We start from the raw sequence: 21,323 nt of genomic DNA on the forward strand, positions 1-21,323 counted from the left end.
CTTCAAATAAATTTTCTGCCCCATTTTCTCTCTCTTCTTCTTCTGGGATCCCATAATGCAAATGTTATTATGCTTGATGGTGTTGCTGAGTTCCCTCAGTCTGTTTTCATTTTTTATTATTTTTTTCTCTCTCCTTTTCAGCTTGATTGCTTTCCATTACTCTGTCCTCCAGGTTACTGATCCCTTCTTTTTTTTTTTTTTTTAAGATTTTATTAATTTGACAGAGAGAGACACAGCAAGAGAGGGAACACAAGCAGGGGAGTGGGAGGGGGAGAAGCAGGATCCTGAGATCATGACCTGAGCCAAAGGCAGACACTTAACAACTGAGCCACCCAGGTGCCCATACCTGATCCCTTCTTTTGCTTCCTCTAGTCTACTATTTATTTCATCCATTGCATTTTTTAAAAAAGATTGAATTTATTTAATTGAGAGAGAGGTAGCAAGAGAGAGCACAAGTGAGGGACAGGGAGAGGGAGAGCCCCTGACGCGGGGCGTGATCCCAGGACCCTGGAATCATGATCTGAGTTAAGGCAGACGCTTAGCCAACTGAGCCACCAGGCACCCCCGTCCATTGTATTTTTAATTTCATTTCTTAAGTTCTTCATCTCTGATTTTTTTTAATGTTTTCTCTTTGTTGAGGGTCTCACTGAGGTCCTCTACTCTTTTCTCCAGTCCATTGGTCTTTATGACTATTACTTTAAAGTCTCTATATCACACATGTTACTTATCTCTGTTTTGTTTAGCTCTCTTGCTGTGATTTTGTCCTGGTCTTTCATTTGGGTCATATTCCTCTGTCTCCTCATTTTCTCTAACTCTCTGTGTCTGTTTCTATGTGTTAGGAAACTCACCTACATCTCCTGCTTTTGAAAGTAGCGGCCTTATGAAGAAGAGGTCCTGTAGTGCCCTGCAGTGCAGTGTCCCCTGTTCACTGGAACCTGGCTCTTCAAGAGTGTCTTATGTGTGTTGCACATGCCTTACTGTTGTGGCTGAGCCATTTTTTCCTTTGGTCCACTTGTCTGCAATGTCTCTCTGCCCATTGTGGGGAAGGTTTGGTCCCTGTATTGTTAGTGGGCCAGTTTGGGGCCACCTTGGGCTTGAGCTGAGTCAGACTAGGTATTTGCCAGAGATGCAGTAGCACTGAGCTACAGGGTGGATTACCTTTATTGTCCCCTGAGAAGCTTTTGTTGGTGGGTGGGGACTGCAGTCAGACCAGATGTCTGACCTAGCCCACTGCTGGGCCTGTACTCAGACTGCTGTGTGTGGTTATCTTGCAGTAGTCAATTTGGAGTGGTGCTTGCCCCTGTCAGGTCTGCTTGCACAATGCCAGCCTTTTGACACTGTTTTGGATGGGTTCTGGCCAAGGGAGTATTGGAAGGGGCAGGTCTGCAAGAAAATATGGGGATGGGGCATGCTGTCAGCAAGCTAGGTGGAGAGCTTTGGTGCCACGCTTTTCTGCATAGGTGTCTGTGTATCTAGGCTGGAGGGCAGGAGGTGGAAATGGGGTCCACCAGCTCTTTTGTTCTTTGAGAAGTCTCCCAAGGCACATGCTCTGAGATTAGTAAACAAATCAACCTCTTGTATACCTTAGGCATTTTTCAAACTTCTGCTTCTATACTGTACCTCCATGGGGTGTTTGTTGTGCTCTCTCTTTAAGGGTAGGGACTCAGTTCCTAACACCCCCCCATCCCTGCCACAACCTTCCCAGAGCCAAGCCTACTGATTTTTAAAGTTCCAGGTGTTAAATCCCACTGACTGTTGGGCTTCTCTGGTTTTCAAAGCCAAATGTTATAGGGATTCTTCTTCCTGTGTGGGTTCCCCATGCCTGGGGTACCTGGTGTGAGGTTCTGTTTCTTGCCCCCTCCCTGCCCAGCACATTCCTCCCTTCCATGGACAGCCCCAGAGGTCTGTTTAGCTCCCAACCTCATCTTTGCCCTTCATACCCTCTTCAATGTGACCTCTGCTCTACATTTAGCTGTGAAGAGTCTGTTCTGCTAGTCTTTGGGTTGTTCTGGGTTATTTACACTGATGAGGCTGTTATCTAGTTGTGCCCATGGACGAAGTGAGCTTAGGATCCATCTTCTCTAGAAGTCTACATTAACAATTTTACAGTCTAGAAAAGCGTTTTCTTGAGTGACTTTACCTGATCTTGCTCTTCCAATTGAATGATCTAACACAACTTAGGACCCCAATTATAGTCCTGTGGCTACTTTGTCAAGCTAACTTACATGTGAATAAGACTAAGTTTCTCCCCTTCAAATGATGAAATTCTCACTATTACAAATATTGTTTTGGTTATATCTCTAGTTTGTCCTGTAAAATAACTTTATAACTTTTGTTCATTATTTCTTACTTACTTGCTGTGTTACCTTTCTCTCAAGACTCAGTCCCTTTCAGTGGATGTTCCTTGCAAGTTTTTGCATCATTTTATATAATCTCCAAAAACTTAGCACTACCCAATAATTTATTCCAGCTGTAATCTTTGCTAAGTGCTTGGCTTTATTTCAGACAATGCTAGTATTTGCACACATTTCTATGAAGCTCATATGTTATTCATCCAATTCTAATCTTATTCCATGGGTAGGGCAGGTATTATTAAATTTTATTTTATTTTTTTATTGTATCCGGGCTCTCGGTCGCCAATAAACATTTATCATATTGCTCTAATTATACTAGATAATCAGTAAATGATTAGTGATGATTATGATGACACATAACACTTTTATAATCAAAGCCTTTTAACATATGTTACCTAACATTAACATTGTGCAGTGGGTAAGACATATGTTATCATTTCCATTAAAAAGAGAAGGAAAATAGATGCAAAAAAGGCAAGTGACTTATGTAAAGTTATCCAATAAACTAATGGTTAAGCTGTCTTCCCACACTTACAGAAATGTTTCCTCAAAGGGCTGGGTGTCCTTGCTCTCTTTTTTAGAGTGCAGGGGAGAGCAAATAATTTTTAATTTTTTTTTAAACAAATACACCAAAGAGAGATGCCAGGGTGGCTCAGTCAGTAAGCATCTGATTCTTGATTTTGGTTCAGGTCATGATCTCAGGGTTGTGAGACAGAGCCCTGCATGGGGCTTCTCACTCAGGGGGGAGTCTGCTTGGCATTCTCTCTCTCTCCCTCCCTCCAACCTCCCTGCCCCACTCACTCTCTCCCTCTCCCTCTCCCTCCCTTGCTCTTGCTCTCAAAATTAATAAATAAATCTTTAAACACCAAAGAATCATGCAATCCTGCCAGCATTGGATGCAATCCTGGGCCACAAGTCTGCACACTCCTTTGCAACTGGTCCTATGATAGCAGAACCTTTTGTTTTGCCTTATTGTTTACTGTGACCCCCATGTTATCTTCAAAATAGAGAAACATGCCATCTTTTCTCCAGTATGATTTTCGTTGTGGAATTACTACTGCTGGATGTACCTTCTTTCTGAGCTCCGGGTTGTGTTTCTTCACTGTGGCCGTCACCATGTCACCCACACCAGCAGCAGGAAGTCTACTCAGTCGTCCTTTGAGCGCCTTCACAGAGATGATAAACAGTTTTGGCTCCTGTGTCACAGCTATTACGTGAAGACCCAGGGAAATCTAGAATTTCACAATAGATCTACCACATCCTTACTTTGACATCTTTTTTTTTTTTTTTTAGATTTTATTTCTTTATTTGTCAGAGAGAATACAAGTAGGGGAGGTGGCAGGCAGAGGGAGAAGCAGGCTCCTCGCTGAGCAAGAAGCCCACTGTGGGACTCCATCCCAGGACCCTGGGATCGTGACCGAAGCCGAAGGCAGGTGCTTCACGAACTGAGCCACCCAGGCATCCTGCTTACTTTGACATCTTGAATGCCAGAAAGGGACAGAAAGCTTCTGGCTGTTTTGACAAGAACTTACTGGTTACTGTATTTTATTTATTTATTTGAGAGACAGCGAGGGAGAGAGAGTGCATGAGCAGGGGGAGGGGCAGAGAGAGAGGGACAAGCAGACTCCCTGCCAATTAGAGAGCCCAATGCGGGGCTTGATCCCAGGACCCTGAGATCACGACCTGAGCTGAAGTCAGATGCTTAACTGACTGAGCCACCCAGGCACTCTCTGCTTATTTTTTTTTTTAATTTTTTTGTTAATATATAATGTATTATTTGTTTCAGGGGTACAGGTCTGTGATTCATCAGTCTTATACAATTTACAGTGCTCACCATAGTACATACTCTCCCCAATGTCCATCACCCAGCCACTCCATCCCTCCCACCCCCCCTCCACTCCACTCCACTCCCTGCTTATTTTTAAAGATTTTATCATATGTTTCATTTTTTTCATTTAAGGTCATGACTTTAATAGCTGTGACTTGGTAAACATGTACATATGCAAAGTAGTACCCAGGACAGAAAACTTCCCAGGACAGAAAAAACCCCAGAAAGTGAGGTTCAAGGATTATTAATTTTTTCACTAAATGAATCTGAACTTGGCAAAATTGTAGGTACTCTTTTTTTTTAAACCTGACTTGGATGAAAATGGACAAATATTTTAATTTAGACAACTGTATTTCTCTATTTTCACGTTCACTAGCTTGTTGTTGCCACCTAATATGGTGTGTAGGGTGGAGCAGAAGTTGCAGCTGGACTTTCAGGTATGGAGTCCAGGGCCCTTTTATCACTATCGTGCTGTTATAAATTTATGAAAAAAAAAACCCACTTTATTTTCATGACTTTAGGGTAGCAGATAAGTTTTTTTTTTTTTAATAGAAATACAGAAGAGAGAGCTTATGCCACAGGCTGTCTAATACATATGTCTTGCTTTAAGCATAAATTATACTGTCATTCTACTTATAGGTGAAACTGCTTTATGACTAAGCTTTGTCAAGGCTCCTGGCATGGATTACTCTTCTTCCACATTTCTTCCTGATTTATTCCCTTACCTCTTATAGGTCCTAATCTAAATGTCACCTTGTCAGTATGGTTTTCCCAGTCCAGCCTATTTAGAATTGCAGCCCTGGCCCAGCATTCCCCAACTGCTTTTTCCTTTTTTTTTTTAATAGCATATGTCACTTTCTAGCACATTATCTAACTTTTATGGTTTTTGTTTTTTTTATATCCCCCTAACAAAATGTAAGCACTACAAGGCCGGGAATTTTTATCTGTTTTATTCTTGTTTTGGCTAAGAACAGAGACTGGCACATAACAGATGCTAAATAATTATTGATTATATGATATGTGAATACATGTATTATGGCATGTATTAACTTGGTTATTATTTTCTCTCATGGAATCCAAAGTAGGACAATTATATATCAAAATCTGCTAATCAATGTGACAATTACTGTGTGTAAACTTATTGTATAAGTTCAAGGGAAAAAAACGGAAGGAGCTTGAAAGTGGTGCTTGAAAATTTTAACATTTAACATTTAAAATTTAACATTTAACAAAATTTAACATTAATGTCAATTCAGAGAAATATTGGCCATTTACATTAGTTTGGGCTAGTTATATTCACAATTTCCTGGGTAATTAAAAAATAATTTAAAAAATGAAGTAGAAGCTTCTTTATCTGATACTGTAGTTTGTCACATCACCACAAAACACTATGCTCAGACTTGTAAATGCATCCTTTGGTGAGGATTCCAGACATTTGTTATCTGCGTAAACATTTTATACCAAATATTGATGTCAGTAACAGATGTAAAAGCAGTGTAATTTTAGGAGTCAATACTTTATACAAATATTCCTCGATGTCAGTGCCAAATGTTATGGGGGTTTGATTTTTTTCCCCCAGTTTTATTGAGAAATATTTGGCATACATCACCGTATACGTTTAAGGTGCATAGGATGATGGTTTAGTTTATATATGTTGCGAAATGATTACCACAATACGTGCAGCTAACATCCATCTTCTTATATAGACACAATAAAAAGAAAAGAAAGAAGAATAAAGGAAAAACATTTACTCCCCACCCCCACCTCTATTTAACCACAAGACTGATCTCTTGTGGTCAGGCATGAGGTGATATCTCACTGTGATTTTAATTTTCATTTCCCTAATGACTAGTAATGTTGAGTACTTTTTCATATACCTGTTGGCCTTTCATACATTATTTTTGGGAAAATGTCTATTTCGGTGCTTTGCCCGTTTTTAAACTGGATTATTATTTTTTTGCTATTAAGTTGTATGAGTTCTTTATATATTTTGGGTATTAACCCCTTATCAGATATATGGTTTGCAAATATATTTTCTCGTTCCATAGGTTGCCTTTTCACTTTGCTGATGGTTTCTTTTGCTGTGCAGAAGCTTTCTAGTTTTAGTCCCAATTGTTTATTTCTGATTGTGTTGCTTATGCTTTAGGTGTCATTTCTAAAAAATCACTACCAAGACCCATGTAAAGGAGCTTTGTTCCTATATTTTGTTCTAGAAATTTCATGATATCAGGTCTTACATTTAAGTATTTAATCCATTTTAAGATTTTATTTATTTATTTGACAGAGATACAGCGAGAGAGGGAACACAAGTAGGGGGAGTGGGAGAGGGAGAAGCAGGCTTCCCACGGAGTAGGGAGCCTGACACGGGGCTCAATCCCAGGACCCTGGGATCATGACCTGAGCCGAAGGCAGATGCTTAAAAACTGAGCCACCCAGGTGCCCCTATTTAATCCATTTCAAGTTAATTTTTATAAGTGGTGCAAGATACGGGTCTAGTTACATTCTTTTACATGTGAATACCAATTATCCCAGCACCATTACTGAAGAAATTGTCTTTTCTCCATTGAGTATTCTTGACTCTCTTGTCAAATATTAGTTGGTCGTATGTTTGGGTTTATTTCTCAGCTCCTGATTCTGTTCCATTGGCCGATTTGGGTCTGTTTTATGCTAGTACTGTACAGTTTTTGTGACTATAGCTTTATTGTATAGCTTGAAATCAGGAAGAGTGATACTTCCTGCTTTGTTCTTTCTTAGGATTTCTTTGGCTTTTCAGGCTCTTTTATGGTTCCATATAAATTTTAGGAGCATTTTGTCTACTTCTGTAAAAAAATGCCATTGGAATCTTGATAGAGATTGTACTAAATCTATAAATCGCTTTCAGTAGTATTGACGTTATAACAATATTAATTCTTCCAACCCAAGAACACAGGTTATCTTTCCATTTACTTGTATTTTCTTCAATTTACTTCATCAATATCTTGTAGTTTTCAGCATAGAGATCTTTTACCTCCTTAGTTAAATGTATTCCTAAGTATTTTACTGTTTTTGATGCTATTGTAAATAGGACTGATTTCTTTATTTCTTTTTCAGAAATTTCATTTTTAGTGTATAGAAACACCACTAATGGTTGTATGTTAATTTTTTATTACCATTTTTTATTATGTTAATCACCATACATTACATCATTAGTTTTTGATGTAGTGTTCCATGATTCATTGTTTGCATATAACACCCAGTGCTCCATTCAGTATGTGCCCTCTATAATACCCATCACCAGGCTAACCCATCCCCCCACCCCCCTCCCCTCTAGGACCCTTAGTTTGGTTGTATGTTAATTTTATATCTTGTAATTTTACTGAATTCATTAATTAGGTTTAACAGTTTTTAGGTTGAGTCTTTAGGATTTTCTATATTATATGTCATCTGCAAATCAAGGCAATTTTACTTCTTCCTTTCTTATTCTGATCTTTTTTCTTGCCTGACTGCTCTAGCTAGAACTTCCAGTACTATGTTGAATAGTAGTGGTGAGTGTGGGTACCTTTGTCTTGTTCTTGATCTTAAAGTTTTCATCCTTTTACCATTGAGTACAATGTTAGCTATGGACGTGTCATATATGGCCTTTCTTATGTTGAGATATATTCCTTCTTTGCCTACTTTTTAAGAGTTTTCATTGATTGTGGGTAGATGCTGAATTTTGCCAAATGCTTTTTCTGCATCTATTGAGATGATCATGATTCTTTTCTTTCATTCTATTAATGTGATATATCATATTGATTAATATGCATAGGTTGAACCATCCTTACAGCCCAGGGATAAATCCCACTTGGTCATGGTGAATGATCCTTTTAATATGCTGTGGAATTCATTTTGTGATATTTAATGAGAGACAGATTTCCTATATTTCAGGCCCCACAGACCCAAATTCATTTTAAAATCTGGCCAAATTCATATTCCATACAAATTTTTATCTAAATATATATAAAATATGAGCATTTGGGAAAAAAATCCTTCAGACTCAGTAAGTCAAAAAATTTGATTAAAATAGAAAATCATTCAAAAAGATAATATGTACCTAAAATATTTTATTTTAGTATAAAATGTAAAAACTAATATACCAGTTTTTTGATTTTAGACCAAAGCTTTTTTTTTTTTTTTTAAGATTTTATTTATTTATCTGATAGAGCACAAGCAGGTGGAGCTGCAGGCAGAAGGAGAGGGAGAGGGAGAAGCAGGTTCCCCACTGGGATCATGACCTGAGCTGAAGGCAGATGCTTGCTTACCCGACTGAGCCACCCAGGAGCCCCTAGGCCAAAGCTTTTATTAGCAATTATTTTTTTAAGTAGTCTGCTGATGTTTTGATGCTGTTGGTTTTAGAATTCCTTTAGGTTTTTATGACTTCTATTCTTAATTTTTTTTATAGTTTTCTTACTCATGTACAATTTCAATTTTTTCTTGAATATCTTTTCTGAAGTCATTCCAAAGCATCCCACTTAGTTATTTTTTTTACCTAATAACACTTCCTTTTTCTTTTAATAAAACATCATTTTGCATACTATTTACTTTAATTACATAATTTGAATAGAAGTACAGTTGACATAAATAGGTTCAGGATCAAACAATGACCCTTAGAAAGTGAACACCTCATCCAGTGAGAGCTAGAGAGTGGAGGCATTACTGGAGCCTACCTGCTTGGTCCTGAGACTCTTGTACTGGGAGCCTGTCTTAGTCATTAGGCAGGAATGTAGAACATTTGTGAGACAGTTAAGTGATGATTGGTTGGAAGAGCCTCTATTATACTCAGCTTTTGTTGTAGCTATAAGAACAATCGAAGGAATGGAATTTTAGTGTGATTTATTCATATTGTCTATTAACATTAACCAAGTTCTTCAGGTAATTGTCCTCCCCACATTTAAAAAATACTGATACAAGTTGACCTAGCAATAAAGGGCGTTTTGTGTTTGTGAAATGATTTAGTTTAAATTATTTCATATGCAATTGAAAAATATTTACAAATGCATTTAAATGCCTATTCTATCACAAGAGGGCACTCATGCCCCATTCTTTATATCAAGTGCTGTTTCAGGCGTTGATTCGAGAGGAATTATAACTGAAATAAAATTTCAAACTACAAATGAATTTTAAGTTCAATAAACTGTTTATTATCTGGCAGAACTGGGGATTAGTGATTATGTTTATGCAAAAACAGATTCATAATATATTAATATTATCAAGGATTTTCACATACAGAATATAAAAATATGCAAAACTTACTATGGTAAACAATATTTCATTTTTTTGATGAGTCATTCCAAGGTCTTCATTATTTTAAAATGTGATTATTATTTTATTAATTATTGAATTATTGAAATGAGGTTTCCAGTCATCTATCACACAATCAGTCAACATGCTGAGCATCTACTCTGTTATTTATCTTCTTTGGACAACAGATTTACTGTATTTTAAAGAATGTATCAGGTATTGCATCAGTTTATTTAAATTGCAGCTTTAATAATTTTAGCATGTATTAGTTATCTATCGCTGCCTATTTACCCTAAAACTTAGTAGCTTAGAGTAACGATCATTTATTATCTCATAGTTTCTAAGGGTCAGGAATCTGGGAATAGTTCAGCAGGGTGCCTTTTGCTCAAGGTCTCTCACAAGATGGCAGTCAAGCTCTTGGCCAAGATTTCAGTCATCTCAAGGCTCATTTGGGACTGAAGAATTTGTTTTCAAGCTCACTTTCATGGGCCTCTCCACAGAGCAGCCTTACAACATAACTGACTACCTCCCTGGCCAACTGATCTAAAGATAGAGTCCTTAAGATGGAGGCCATAATCTTTTTATAACCTAATCTCTGAAGTGACATCCTTCTGCTATATTTTGTTAGAAATGAGTCTAAATCCCTCTATACTAAATGGGAGGGGATTATACAAGGGTGTGAATACCAGGATATAGGGGTCACTGGAACCCAGCACAGAGGCTGCTACTACATAGCTAAATAAATATGAGCCATGTAAAAACAGAAATCTCCCCAGATAGGTAGAACCAAGGATTATTACTTTGTCATTGGGTGAATTTGGACATGACAGAGTTGTGGTACTCAAAATTTTAACCAGAATGGGAGTAAAACAAATATTTGAATTTGTATTCAAGGTTTGAAAAAATTTCTTTATTAACCCATTGTGTTTGGCATAAACAAACAAGTAGGGAAAATGACTGAAAATTTGCTAAAATTTGAAAGAAAATGGAATCTAAAATGTTGAATTTGGAGGAGTGCTTGGGTGGCTCAGTTGGTTAAGCATCCATCTCATGATTTCAGCTCAGGTCATGACTTCATGGCCTGTGAGATCGAGCCCTGTGTTGGGCTCCCCGCTCAGCAGGGAGTCTGCTTAAGATTCTCACCCTCTGCCCCTCCTCCCAGTCATGTGCACTTGCGCACGCTTGCACTTTCTCCTCTCTCTCTCTTTCAAATAAAACATAAATCTTTAAAAAAAGATGGTGGATTTGGAGTTGACAGTATGGTGGGACCAGGTGGTACTGGAACTGGTTTTTGAGTCCATGTTCTCTAGCCAGAGCCAACCCTGGGCTATGGTGATATGGAATGGGCAAAGGTCAGATGACCACTCTGAGAAGTTTCCTGTGCTCCTGAAGGAAACCGGTATATCAGGAACCTCCTGAGATCTTGAAAATGGGCAGGAATTGTGATTTTATTACTTAGACCTTTCATCTTCCTCTCAGGCTTTCCTTACAAAGTGATCTGTTAATTGCTCATCTTTATGCAAAAAGAACGGATGGGTTTTTCCAGTTTTGTGGTACCTTGATACTCGATCATTTAGATACTAATTTCATGTTAATATTGTAACTTTCCCAAGTATGGATTAAAATATACTGCTCACCTTTCTTATTTTTCTATTTATTTTATTTTAAATGTTTATTTTAAAAATGTTCACTTCATTTTCAAAATAGGTGATACAGTGACTTAGCATAAAATTCAAAATCTTTCAGGAGAGTATATTCTAAAAGGCTTCCTCTCATTTTTATTTCTCAGTCCCCGAGTTCCTTCCAATTTACCCATGTTTAGGATATCCTTCCTGAGCTATTAAATATACATATAAAAATTATATGTACAGATAAAAGTTTTTTCTTTTCTTAGGCAAACGAGAGTATTCCATATACACTGTTCCATTCCTTTCTTTTTTCATTTAACAATATATCTTGGTGGGGCACCTGGGTGGCTCAGTCGGTTAAGCGTCTGCCTTCAGCTCAGGTCATGTGGGATCGAGCCCCACGTCGGGTTCCCTGCTCAGCCGGGAGCCTGCTTCTCCCTCTGCCTGCTGTTCTGCCTACTTGTGCTCTCTCTCTGTCATATAAATAAGTAAAATCTTTTAAAAAAACAAACAATATATCTTGGCATTCTTGTCATATCAGCTTCTTCCTATTTAAAGACTGTGTAATATTCTGTTGTATCGATGTACAATAATTTATCCTGTTCTCCGTTGATAGACTTGAGGTTTCCAAGTCTATGCTATTTAAACTATGTTACAAAACCAATCTTGTTTATTAATTTTGCTTTTATTTATTTGACAGAGAGAGACACAGTGAGAGAGGGAACACAAGCACGGGGAGTGGGAGAGGGAGAAGCAGGCTTCCCGCTGAGCAGGGAGCCCAATGCAGGACTCGATCCCAGAACCCTGGGACCATCACCTGAGCTGAAGACAGATGCTTAATGACTGAGCCACCCAGGAGCCCCTTGCTTTTATTTTTAAAATTTAAATATCATTAATCTTTGATGATTCAGGAGGCATATTTAAAGATTTTATACTGCATAGGGTTATTATTATATCAGTTAACAGTGTACAGCATCGTAGATATAAAAGCTATAAATATTGGGGCACCTGGGTGGCTCAGTCAGTTAAGCCTCTGACTTCAGCGCAGGTCATGATCTCAGGGTCCTGGATTGAGCCCTGCATAAGCTCCACGCTCATTGGGGAGTCTGCTTGTCTCTTTCCCTCTCCCTGTGCCCCTCCCCCAGCTCATGATCTCTCTCTCTCAAATAAAGAAATAAAATCTTTTAAAAAAAGCCAGAAGTATTAGCCTAGATTTTTAAAAAGGATTTATTTATTTATTAGAGAGAGGGTGGAGGGGCAGAGGGAGAGGGAGAGAGAGAATTTTTTTTTAAAGATTTTATTTATTTATTTGACAGAGAGAGACACAGAGAGAGAGGGAACACAAGCAGGGGGAGTGGGAGAGGGAGAAGCAGGCTTCCTGCGGAGCAGGGAGCCCGATGCGGGGCTCGATCCCAGGATCCTGGGATCATGACCTGAGCCGAAGGCAGACGCTTAACGACTGAGCCACCCAGGCACCCCGGAGAGAGAGAATCTTAAGCAGACTCCCCACTGAGTGTAGAGCTGGATGGTGGGGCTCAATCCCACAACCCTGAGATCATGACCTGAGTCAAATTCAAGATTTCGACACTTAACCGACTGAGCCACCCAGGCACCTCAGCCTAGATTTTTAGTAACTATAAGATATACTTTAAATTTTGTCATTTCTCTACTGTTTATTATGAAAAATTTTAATCATACAGAAAAGATGAATAGTATAATGAATACCTATATACCTATAATCTAGATTTAAAATTTGTTCATATTTTGCCACATTTGCCTGCTTTTTTAATCCACAGAAAATCTCCACCTATACAAACTTTGACAAAGCGTAGAGTATAAAATACATAAGGAGAGAAAACTTTGGCTGTTTGAATTTTTACTTGGTCCTGTTATAAAAAAATGAGCTTTATCATACTTAATCTCAGCAAAAGATTTACTGAAATATCTAGGCCTTATAATGTTCTCAGCTAAATAATGTTTGGCATTGTACAGACAAAGTGTAGATTTTATGAACCCAAGGAACTTAATGCAATGGGTTTAGGGACAAAGGAGCCCTGTGTCCAGATGTCCCACAGAATCTGCACCTCAGCCTGCCTGCCTTCCTTCCTTCCTTCCTTCCTTCCTTCCTTCCTTCCTTCCTTCCTTCATTTTTTCCTTCCTTCCTCCATATCTATTATTTTTTTAAAAGATTTTATTTATTTATTTGACACAGAACACAAGCAGGGGGGAAGGGGTAGAGGGAGAGGGAGAAGCAGGCTCCCCACTGAGCAGGGAGCCCGATGTGGGACTCGATCCCAGGATCCTGGGATCATGACTTGAGCTGAAGGCAGATGCTTCACTGACTGAGCACTCAGGCACCTCTCCCTATCTATTATTATTTTGACAGTAATAATTGCAGGAAGCATTTATTGATCACTTTTCCCATACCAGGCATTTCTCTAATTAACTTGCACATATTAACTTATTTAATCCTTACAACAAATCTGTGAGCTAGGCATTATTATTATTATTATTATTACCCCAATTTTACAGATGAGGAAGAAATGGAAGCTCATATACATGGGAAAATGGCAGGAAAAGTCATGTCATGAGATTCCATTTTTGCATCTACTTTTAAATAATTCCATAACAGTAACCTAGATTCAATTTATGAACCTATTATTGGCATTTGTTGAAGAAGAGGGAAGAAATATAAAGAAATGTAATATGTTGTGTTATCTGGGGTTCAAATAGACTCTGATGAATGAAATTAGGGGACATGCCTCTTCACCCCTACACCATTTACATAAGTTGAGTTCCTTCTAGGGAAAAGATGTGAACTCTACCATTCAATAAGAATTCAGACATACGTTTGGGCAAGTTAAGAGAGAGGACCACAATGGAAGTCTTAGATTATAGGGAGCATGGGCAAGTTTATCTGAGTGGTAATACAGAAAGAATGGTTTCTATGTGTTGCATAAGCATTAGTGCCATCTCTTGTGAGCAGTGGTGTTTTGGTTCTACCCACAATAGAATGATTACCGGGGTCCCTGGGTGGCAAAGTCGTTTGAACAGCTGACTCTTGGTTTCAGCTCAGGTTGTGATCTCAGGGTTGTGAGATTGAGCCCTGCGTTGGGCTCCGTGCTCAGCATGGAGTCTGCTTGAGACTCTCTCTGCCCTTCCTTCTGTACACATACTCTGTCTCTCTCAAATAAATAAATCTTAAAAAAAAAAGAATGATAACCTAGTTTTGGGCGCTGCTGTTGGGAGAAGAGTTCCATCTCAGAGTGATGCCTCTGAGAGACTATTGAGGCTTGAGGCTGTGGGTTCTTGGCCTGGCCATTTATAGTGGTTAACCATAAATCAGGACTGACCCATTGGCTAGTGAAAGCACCCCTGATTTTCCTGGAAATTCTTGAGGAGAAATGATTTCCTTCCAGCAGTTAAAATGAGGACATGTACATTTGGAATTCTTTTTATACTTTTATGTGAAAGTTTACAGTCTCACTGGCAGATAGATAAGGGATATGATCTTGATAGAGATGGATCCATATCATTATAAAATATGTTGCTGGTCAGAACACATCCTTCTGGTGGCCAGAACCCCTAAGGCTCCAGGGTAACAGGAGGGCAGGAATATTTGGCTCATAGGATTTTAGAGGAGGCACTGTTAACCCCATGGGTGTCCACCCAGTGTGAGTCAGGAGTTCCCAGTCCATGTCTGATTCAGATAAGGACACCTTCACAAAGACTTTATTGAACTAGTATGAAAATACCCTCTAAATTGTTTTCCAGTACAAGATTTTATATATCAGATAGAGGACACACTTCATCTTTCCTAATCTACATGATCATTCACAAGGAAGAGTCTGTAACCAGCCCCAGCAAGGACACCTTCAGACTCGGGCAGATGGATTCTAAACTGATTAGCAGGCAATGAAAAAATCGATAGAAGATGCATTATGTAAATATGGGTCATTCAAAATTACCTTGATGGGATAAAGTTAGATACTTAGCAGAGAGGTGGGAGGATGGGAGCAAATGGGAGGTTTATTTAGATTATGTTTTTTTTTTTAAGATTTTATTTATTTATTTGACAGAGACAGACAGCGAGAGAGGGAACACAAGCAGGGGGAGTGGCAGGCAGAAGGAGAAGCAGACTCCCAGCCAAGCAGGGAGCCTGATGCGGGGCTTGATCCCAGGACTCCAGGATCATGACCTGAGCCGAAGGCAGACGCTTAACCGACTGAGCCACCTAGGCACCCCTTAGATTATGTTTTGATAAGAGTCCTCCTCATCATTAACATCTAGCCTCTGCAACTATAGATTGTAAATATTCCACACGTATTATACTGAGTTTTCAATTGATTTTAAAAGTCGGATTTATATATGGCCACAGTGCAGGTAATGTATGCGACAGAATTTGATTATAAACTAAACAGAATTGATATTTTGTAGAAAATGTATAGTTTGTTGAAGGTCCCTGCAGATTCACTGGAGTATTTCTGTATTTTTCTTTGAAGATCATTTGAAAATAAATAAAATCTATGATGAGATTTACTTGATTAGCTTTGAACACCATTTTATAACATTAAAGCGAGACTATTTTTGTGATGGCTTTGTAATGTGTTGACTGGGCTGAACTACATTTCCCAGAATTTCCTTTCCTGTGAATTTCCAGTTAGGGTAGGCCACAAGAGATATTCTTGTGCAAGATTAGTAGCATGGAAATGAAGCAGTAACCACTTCGTAGCTTACACACTTGGCCACTTATCTGCTAGTTCAGATGCTTGGAGCTGCAACCACTCCACCTTTCCCCGCTCCTCTTTCAGTTTCTCTGACTCTTCACCAGATGTGTGTTCACTTTGTTCTTGCTTGTCCCCATTATACATCCATCTTCCCTTCCTGACTGCCTGCCCTGTGGACTTAAACCTCCTTCATCAGCTTTGGGGACAGTAGCCTTTACGGAGCCTGCTTAACCAGCTCTTACAATCCCTGTGTCAAATCCCTTCACAAAAGTGGTTCTCAACGGCGAGCAGTTTTGAACCCCATGGGACATTTGGTGATCTCTGGAGACATTTTTGATGATCTTGATGGGAATGGGGGAGTGGGAGGAATAGTGGTGCAGGAATGAGGGTTGCTGTTGGCATCCTGTTGGCAGAATTTAGATATATGGCTAAATATCCTGCAGTGGGCAAGTCAGCATGCCTCACCCTGCCCAACACACACACAGAATTATCTGGTCCAAAAATGTTATGTTTGGAAATTAAGAAACTCACAGGATTTGGACTGGGTAGTTCTTTGTTATGGGGTGGGGGGTAGAGGGGCTGTGGTTCTGTTTTTCAGACTGAACCCTGACTGATGCTAATATGTTGAGCACTGGGTGTTACATGTAAGTAATGAATCACTAAGTTCTACTCCTGAAACCAATATTATGCTATATGTTAACTAACTCGAATTTAATTAAAAACTTGAAAAAAAAAGTCAAAACGTAAATATTTTAGCAGTTTCTTCCTTGTCAGCAAAGTTATATTTTCATTAAAGACCAAAAAGATAGGGCGCCCGGGTAGCTCAGTTGGTTAAGCATCTGCCTTCTGCTTGGGGCATGATCCAGGGGTCCTGGGATTGAGTCCTGCATTGGGCTCCCTGCTCAGTGGGGAGTCTACTTATTTCTCTGCCCCTCCCCTCCCCCCACCCCACCCCTGCTCATGCTCACTCTCTCTCTCTCTCTCCCCCAAAAATAAAGAAATAAAATCTTTTAAAAAATAATAAAAAAAAAAGACCGAAAAGATAAAAACTTTTGATGAACATACACAACAAATAACTCAATTTGTGGTGATATATTTATAGCTAGAGAGCATGGTCAGATTCTAATCTTTATCAAACACATGCTGTATAGTAAAGGCCCTAAAAGTTCTCTCTTAAAATGTTTTTTTTTTTCTAAAGATTTTATTTATTTATTTGAGAGAGAGAGAGAATGAGAGACAGAGAGCACGAGAGGGAAGAGGGTCAGAGGGAGAAGCAGACTCCCTGCTGAGCAGGGAGCCCGATGTGGGACTCGATCCCGGGACTCCAGGATCATGACCTGAGCCGAAGGCAGTTGCTTAACCAACTGAGCCACCCAGGCGCCCCTCTCTTAAAATGTTTTTTTAATTAATACATTTTTTTTTTCACCAGCAGCTGTTGGGTTTACAGAAAAATAGAGCAAACAGTACAGGATTCTCATATATCCCCAACCCCTTAATGAGTTTTTACTATTATTATTTTTTTATTAGTCTGCTTGGGTTTCCTTAACAAAATATGACAGATGGATGGCTTGATGGTTAAAACAACAGAAATTTATTTGCTTACAGTTCTGGAGGCTGAAAGTCTAAGATCAAGGTCCAGTAGAATTCAGTTTCTGGGGAGAGCTCCTTTCCTGGCTTGTAAACAGTCACCTTCTCACTCTGTGCCCACATGGCCTTTCCTGTGTGCTCAAGCATAGAGACAGAGACAGCTAGATAGGTAGAGTTGCAGAGAAAGTGGCGGGGGGGAGAGAGAGAACGAGAGAGAAAGAATGCGCCCCTGGTGTCTCTTCTAATAAGTACACTAATCCTATCATATCAGTGCACTACCCGTATAACTTCATTTAACCTTGATTATCTCCTTAGGTGCCCTATCTCCAAAAATGGTCATATTGGGGGCTAGGGCTTCACCATATGAATTTTGGAGGTCACAATTTAGTTCGTAGCAGTGTTGTACAATTCCATGGGTTTTGACAAATGGATAATGTCATGTATCTAGCATTATGATGTCTTATAGAATAATTTCATTGTCCTAAAAATCTTCTGTGCTCCACCTATTCACACAACCTTTGGCAATCACTGATCTTTTTTTTTTTAAGATGTTATTTATTCATTATTCATTTGAGGGAGAGAGAGAGCACAAGCAAAGGGGAGAGGCAGAGGGAGAGGGAGAAGCTGACTCCCCACTGAGCAGGGAGCCTGATGCGGGTGTGATTCTAGGATCTGGAGATCATGACCTGAGGAGAAGGCAGACGCTTAACAGATTGAGCTACCCAGGTGGCCCACAATCACTGATCTTTTTCCTGTCTCTACAATTTTGCTTTTTCTAGAATACCATTTATTTATTTATTTATTTATTTATTTATTTATTTATTTTTAAGTAAGCTCTCTGCCCAGTGTGGGGCTTGAACTCATTATCCTGAGATCAAGAGTCGAATGCTCCACCAACTGAACCAGTCAGCTGCCCCTGGAATACCATATAATTAAAATCATGCAGTATTTAGCCTTTTCAGACAGACTTCTTAGAAAATGCATTTAAGGCTCCTCCATGTCTTTTCATGGCTTGATAGCTCATTTCTTTTTATTGCTCAGTTATATTCCAGTCTATGGATGTGCCACAGTTTGTTTATCCATTCACCTACTGAAGGACATCTTGGTTGCTTCCAAGTTTTGGAATTATGAATAAAGCTGCTATAAGCATTTGTGTGTGAACTTTTTTGTGTGGATATACATCTTCAGCTCATTTGTATAAATACCATCCAGTGATTGCTGGATTGTATGGTAAGAGTATGTTTAGCTTTGGAGGAAACTATTGGGTTTTCTTCCAAAGTTGCTGTACCATTTTTCATTCCCACCAGCAATAAGGAGGGTTCATTTTCCTCCGCATTCTTGCCAGCATTTGATGTTGTTTTTTTTTTTTGAACTTTTGCCATTCAAATAGGTGTGTAATGATTTCTCATTGTTTTAATTTTTAATTCCCTAATAACGTGCTTTTCCTGTGCTTCTTTGCCTTCTGTATGTCTTTTTTTTTTTTTTTTTGTTAAGATTTTATTTATTTATTTGAGACAGAGTGAGCGATAAAGAGAACACAAGCAGGGGGAGTGGCAGAGGCAGAGGGAGAAGCAGGTTCCTACTGAGCAGGGAGCCTGATGCAGGGTTTGATCCTAGGATCATGACCTGAGCTGAAGGCAGACACTTAACCAACTGAGCCACTCAGGCGCCCCTGTCTTCTGTATATCTTTGTTGAGATGTCTGTCCCAGATATTTTGCTTACTTTTAAATCAGGTTTTATGTTTATATCTTATTGCTGATTTTTAACAGTTCTTTATATATTTGGGATATAAATACTTTATCAGATGTGTTTTACAAAGATCTGTGGCTTGTCTTTTCATTCTTTTAACAGTGTCTTTCACAGGAAACAAGATTTTCCCTTTTAATGAATTTGAGTTTATCAATTACTTCTCTCATGAATTCTGCTTTTGATGTTGTATCTGATAACTCATTGCCAAATTGAAGGTCACCTAGATTTTCTTTGATGTTATCTTCTAGAAATTTTATAGTTTTGTATTTTACATTTAGGTTTAGGATCTCTTTTGAATTAAGTTTTGGTAAGTTGCAAAGCTTGTGTCTAGAGTCTTTCTTTTCTTTGTTTTTTCTTTTTGGCATGTGGATGTCCAACTGTTCCAGCACCATTTGTTGAAAAGACTAGTGTTATAGGCTGAATTGTGCACCCCCCACAATTCATATGTTGACGCCCTAATCCCCAGTACTTTAGAATGTGACTGAATCTAGAGATAGGGCCTTTTTTTTAAGGGATACTTTTTTTAGAACTTTTTTTTTAAAGATTCTTATTTATTTATTTGACAGAGAGAGACACAGCGAGAGAGGGAACACAAGCAAAGGGAGAGGGAGAGGGAGAATCAGGCTTCCTGCTGAGCAGGGAGCCGGATGAGGGGCTCGATCCCAGGACCCTGGGATCAGAACCTGAGCCAAAGGCAGGCACTTAACAACTGAGCCACCCAGGCACCCCTTTTTAAAACATTTTTTAAAAAGTTTTTATTTAAGTAATCTCTACATCCAATGTGGGGCTCGAACTCATGACCCTGAGATCGAGAGTCATGTGCTCTTCTGACTGAGCTAGCCAGGCGCCCCAAGATAGGGCCTTTTAAGAGGTAATTAAGTTAAAATGGGTTTTTAGGGTGGGTCCTAATCCCATATGACTGGTATCCTTATAAAAGAGGAAGTTAGATACACCAGACACGTACATAGACCAAGATGTGACCATATGAGGACATAGTGAGAAAGTGGCCATCTGCAAGCCAAGGAAAGAGGCCTCAAAAGACACCAGACCCATCAACACTTTGGTCTTGTACATCTAACATCTAGAACTGGGAGAAAAAGATATCTGTTCTTTAAGCTACCCAGTCCATGATAATTTTGTTTTAGCAGCTCTAGCAAACTAATACAACTGTCCTTTCTCCATTGAATTGCCTTTACTCCTTTGTAGTAGGTTTGTAGTAGTCAAAGATCGGTTGACTATATTTGTGTGGGTCTATTTCTGTGCTCTCTATTTTGTTCCATTGAACAGAATATTTGTCCATTTTTTAACTGATACCATACTGTCTTGATTACAGTAGCTTTATGGTAAATCATATAGCCAGGTAGTATCAGTCCTCCAACTTTGTTCTTCTTCTTCAGTATTGTGTTGGTATTCTGAGTCTTACTTTTCCATATGAACCTTAGAATCACTTTGTCAGTATGGACAAAATAACTAGCTGGGATTTTGCTGGGGTTGCATTGAATCTATACATCAAAATGGGAAGAGCTGAGATCTTAATAACATTAAGGTGTCCTATTCACAAATACGGAATCTCTCTCTCTCTCTCTCTCTTTTTTTAGTAATCTCTATGCCCAACAGGGGTTTTGAACTCACAACCCTGAGATCAAGAGTCACAAGTCACATGCTCCACCAACTGAACCAGCCAGGCACCCCCTCTATTTATTTAGATGTTTTTTTTATTTCATTCATCAGGTTTGTTGTTTTCCTCATGTAGATCTTGGGCATATTTTTTTAGATTTATACTTAAGTATTCCTCTTTTGTTGCTAGAGTAAATGATGTGTTTTTATTTTCAAATTCCAATTGTTCATTGCTGGCATATAGGAAAGCAACTGACACATATTAGTTTTCCTGGGGGCAGGCAGTTTTAAGGATGATAAAGTGCTCTGGGTTTATTTAAGATGGTTCCTTTTTGGGGCACCTGGGTGGCCGGCTCAGTCGGTTAAATGTCTGCCTTCAGCTCAGGTTATGATCCCAGAGATCATGAAACAGAGATGCTGATTTTTAGTTTGTTCAGCATTTTGCAGAGGTGAGAGTGGAAGTTACAGTGTCAAAGCTCTTTACATGTCAGACTAGAAACTGGAAGACTCATAGTATTTTATAAAGCATTAGGCACCTCAAATAATTTAAAAATTCCTATCAATAGCATTATA

At 38.9% G+C, this 21,323-nt stretch overlaps 1 pseudogene; it reads right to left on the reverse strand.

The window, feature by feature from the left end:
* The window catches only part of LOC112819421 (protein SET pseudogene), a 47,992-nt pseudogene that overhangs the window by 17,158 nt on the left and 9,511 nt on the right, over positions 1–21,323 (reverse strand).

This window comes from Callorhinus ursinus, unplaced genomic scaffold (assembly GCF_003265705.2).
Source record: "Callorhinus ursinus isolate GAN/ISIS: 27379988/994484 unplaced genomic scaffold, GSC_fseal_2.0 scaffold6, whole genome shotgun sequence".
Lineage (NCBI taxonomy): Eukaryota > Metazoa > Chordata > Mammalia > Carnivora > Otariidae > Callorhinus > Callorhinus ursinus.